Below are 5,000 nucleotides of genomic sequence, written 5' to 3' on the forward strand. Positions count from 1 at the left end.
TAGATACTGTAAAAGCCAACTCAGGTTTCTGCGAAAGTAAATAGGAAAGCGCATTTTGTTCTTTTATTATGCGAGCCTTTCTAAATATCCTTCTCTTGTTGATGAAGCGCCCCCTTATGGAGTTGAGCCTGACTTGGGCAGCCGCTTTCATTGTTGTACCATTATATTCTTTTTTCATGTCTTTTATGGATGGCTGTTCTCATTCCGTCGGAGGCGATGGAAGCGGTGCCAGCTCTTCGAAGCGATCGCGTCTTGACCTGCCCAGAACAACAGGAATAGTTTAATCTAAAAAAAATATGAAGAAGTAAGAAAGATCAAAATAAAGTTAACCGAACTGATTGGCTCCCTAATTGACCAAGCGAAAGAGGGGATGCAATTTCCGCCCATAAGGGGAGTGCCTTCGCCACCGGTAATGTGTGGAAGAGCTAATAAACCGAATTGGGAACAATGAGAAGGCCAGACCAGAAGGGAAAACGACCCCAATGGGGAGATTACCGATTTTATAAATAAGAAGAAGTTCTTAAAGCGGGCCCGTCATAACACAAAGAATGAGAACGAGGGCCAGATGAACATCTGAGGTGAGATTCGGATTCGGGCCATCGTCAATCAGTGTTATGAAAATGATAAGAGTGAGAACTCATTTTCATTTTATCTTGTGACTCATTCTCTTCTTTCTTTTCGTCTATCTGTGCATCTTTCTTTCTCCCATGCTTTCCGTCGGTCAAACCAACGATTCTCTTCTCAAAGTAATAGAGAGATCCTTTTCTAGTTAGACTTCTATCAATGTAATGAAAGAACCATCCCTTCCTATTAGTTTGTCCTCTTAGATAGAAAGAAAATTAGACCCCAAAGAGAAAGAGCCCGTTGGGGGGTGAAGGGTGGGGGTTTACATACAACCGAGACAAAGTGGTTTATGATTGAATCTCAGAGGCATTCTTATCATTCAGTTTCCTCGTTCTATTTAATGAATAATAATTGATTCTTGGTCTTTGTAAAGAACCATAGGAGGTGTGATGTACATTCACCCATTTCAAGGGGGTGTAAGTCTTCTAAGTTTGGGCCTAAGATTTCTCCAATATACCATTTTCGTATGGTGGCGTGATGTTCTACGTGAATCCATGTTGGAAGGACATCATACCAAAGTCGTACAATTAGGACCTCGATATGGTTCTATTCTGTTCATCGTATCGAAGGTTATGTTCTTTTTTGCTTTTTTTGGGCTTCTTCTCATTCTTCTTTGGCACCTGCGGTAGAGATCGGAGGTATTTGGCCCCCAAAAGGGATTGGGGTTTTAGATCCTTGGGAAATCCCTTTTCTTAATACCCCTATTCTCCCTTCATCCGGAGCTGCCGTAACTTGGGCTCATCATGCTATACTCGCGGGGAAGAAAAAACGAGCAGTTTATGCGTTAGTAGCTACCGTTTTACTGGCTCTAGTATTTACTGGCTTTCAAGGAATGGAATATTATCAAGCAAACCTTTTTCGGATAGTATTTCGGATAGTATTTATGGTTCTACCTTTTTCTTAGCAACATGCTTTCATGGTTTTTGTGGGAACCGAAATTCGCACTGTCGATTTCCGTTTAAATTAGGAAACTAGGAAAACCCTAATTTCCCAGAGGTCCCAGAGATCTGTTAATACCACACGCTAAGCAATCAGAACACGAGATATCAACGACAAAGTACAAAAATCGTAAAAAGAGAGCAAAATAGATCTTATTCCGAATCTGTGTTTGAGCGTTACAACAAGGTATAAGCCTGGGCTCGAGAGCTGTCGGCGAGATTCCTAGTTCTAGCAACCCTAAGACGGCTAAACTTAATTTAGTCGCAGCTCGAAATAACGAAAACGGAAATATGCCTAAAACGCTCTAAGTGCTAAGTTTGTTCCGAAAAAAGTCCCCCCTCCATGCCTCTCGCCTAGGACTCCTTATATACTGGCTCCTAGGTCGGTTTACGCTTTTCCTCTTCTGCCCTTAAGCCGTCATAGCATAAAAATGGAGATATTCTATCGACCCCAACAGTTGCTACGCGGCAACCTTGTTCGAGTCTTTCTCCTATTTTTCGTGAATGTGTTTTCTCCGCAAGATTCTTCGTAAAAATAAATCTTTTTCGAAGATTTATTTGTCGTAAAAACGTTCATGCCGATTTTTATGGACTTTCAGACATTGATTCCGTCGTGACCGATTTTGATCCCAACAGTTTTCATGTGATTATAGGTACTCTTTTCTTGATTATATGTGGTATTCGGCAATATCTTGGTCATCTGACGAAGGAGCATCACGTTGGCTTTGAAGCAGCTGCATGGTACTGGCATTTTGTAGACGTGGTTTGGTTATTCCTATTTGTCTCTATCTATTCTTGTCGCTATCTATTGGTGGGGAGGTATATGAAGGAAGGAAAGAGTGGATTAAAAAAATGAAAGCTCGAAGACAAAGAGAACCGGGCTTTTCCAAAGAATTACTGCAGCTTTCCCACTCCCTGTGATTATCATATACAATAATGTCTTTTCCACTTTCCTACCAAATCTCTCTTTATTATGGCACATAAATGAAGGCGTTCCTCGAAGAGATTATGACAGATCTTGTTCACCAAGAAATGACCCGAAATTTGATCTTAGTCTATTTGAGATTGTTCCTTTTAATCGTAATCAAAGATGTTTTCTTGTTTCTTGTTTCTTGTTTCTTTTCTAAACAAATTGGAGAACCTAATGGATCGAACTCATCCTACGAAAGATATCGGAACACCAAAACTAGAAAGAAAAAAAGTAGAGCTTACTGCAAGAGTTCACCGTTAAAAGTGCAAGCTGTAATTATACGTTTCAGAATCCCGCTTAAGACGTGTATTTAGAATACTGTTCAAAACAAGTAATAAATTTCGTTTACCAAGCAAAGATTGAGGTGATGACAAGTTTGCAACCACCAAACTCGGTAAAGGGTGTTCGAAGCTTCTTAGGACATTAGAGTTCTATAGGAGATTTCTCAAGGATTTCTCGAAGATTGCTAGGCCACTCACACAACTCTTATGCAAAGATGTGGCTTTTGTGTTTGATGAGAAATGCCTTGAGTGAGGCATTCTTGATGCTTAAAGAGGCTCTAGTGACCGCGCCCATAGTCCAACCACCGGATTGGAATTTACCATTTGAGGTCATGTGCGATGCAAGTGACTACGCGGTTGGAGCCGTTTTGGGGCAAAGGAAGGACAGGAAGTTGAGCGCCATCTACTATGCTAGTAGAACCTTGGACGACGCGCAAGTCAACTATGCCACCACCGCGCTTACGCTCCTCGCCGTAGTTTTCGCCTTTGAGAAGTTTAGGTCTTACTTGGTGGGCTCAAAAGTAATAGTGCACACGGACCACGCGGCTTTGAGATACTTATTGGCAAAGAAGGACGCGAAACCGAGGCTACTTAGATGGATTCTACTTCTCCAAGAGTTTCATTTGGTTATAAAGGCGTTCCTCGGGTGGTTCCTATAGTTTTGGTTGAAAGGTCTTGGTTGGAATCCTTGACCTCCAACATAGTTCAACTCTTCTTGTGGCTCCTCATACCCTTCAACACCAAAGTCTTGGTACCCTTGATATCCACCATACTCTTCACAAGAGTTTACCGTCATCTTTTGGTCACGCTTCAATATCTTATCCATTTTTGCATTCAGCTCTTGGATGGCATGATGAGATTCATCATTGTTTTTCCTTGTAGTCCGATCATAATCCGAGCCATTACTCCCATTGCTTTGTGCGAGATTCTCTACCAAAGTATAAGTATCGGCTTCCTCAATTGTTTGACTCATGAAGCTTCTCGTAGACACCAGAGCTCTGGCGTTCCTCGAAGTCACATCTCTCGCCCAAGTTCGGCGGACTCAATCGCACCCTTCCTTCGTCGTATAGAAGATAGTTACGATCGTTGAGTTTAATGGAGACACAACTAGTAATATTGATATTGGAAGGAAAAGGATAAGACTCAAGAGAACCCTCCATGGCTCTTGATACCATGTGAGTGTTCATGGGCTTCCAACTCAAAACCAATTGGCAATGAGTGGAGAGGGTGAAAGCTTTATATACTAGTGTAGGTCCCTTCTCACTTTCAATTAGGGATTCCTAACAAAGGGAAGTCTGGATACTTGACACAGGTTGTTCTTTCGGAAGAAGAGAATGGTTTGTGAGTTTATCAGATGCTGGTAGTGGACAAGTAAAGATGGCAAATGACACCATGTCAACAGTGAAGGGAATAGGAAGTGTGAGACTGAGAAATGAAGATGGTTCTACTGTTTTGCTGACAAAGGTGAGATATGTCCCCAGGGTGAGAGCATTACTAATCGGGGAAGTTTGAACTAGCTGGAGAGTCAGGATCTCTTCTCGAAAGCTATTATCAACGTTCAGCGATTGAATTACCTTCAGTAAATCTAACCAGCTAAGCTACCCTTTTTAATTAAGTTAAGAAAGGGCAGTTCTGTCGATTCCCAATCTCGAAACTGAGATTGCGAAGTCACAAGCTGATGGGCTATATGTGAAGTTCAAAAACCCAGTTAAGAAAGGAAAGATATAGCTATCAAGCTGAAACTTGAACTGGAATTGCCTACTTTAAACCTGTTCGTAAAAGCTCCAACTATAGCTATAGGAGCCCAATCTCTTGACTTTGGTAAGGCTTCTGTTGAAGTGACTTCCCCAGGTTTTGAACCCTAGATAGCTCAGTTACTTGCGATGGAAAGGCACTCTCAAGAAAAGACGTGAAATCTAGTTGAGTTGTCTTATCTATCACTATTCAAGCTTCCAAATCGGAATCCAAACCCTTTATTCATTATTCATTTCATCCCTCTCGCTTTGCTCGAGTCACTTTCGTCCCTTCCTTTCTTCATTTGTTTTTTGGTTGGTCAAGGTAGTTGCCTATCTTCTTCTAGTGTAATGGTTGGGATTCTTTAGATGTAGCTGAAGGATTCAGGCGTCATACATAATAGAAAGGGAAGAAACCTACCACTCTATTACTGGGGGACGATATGAAAATGTG

This window comes from Brassica oleracea, chromosome C7, assembly GCF_000695525.1.
Source record: "Brassica oleracea var. oleracea cultivar TO1000 chromosome C7, BOL, whole genome shotgun sequence".
NCBI lineage: Eukaryota > Viridiplantae > Streptophyta > Magnoliopsida > Brassicales > Brassicaceae > Brassica > Brassica oleracea.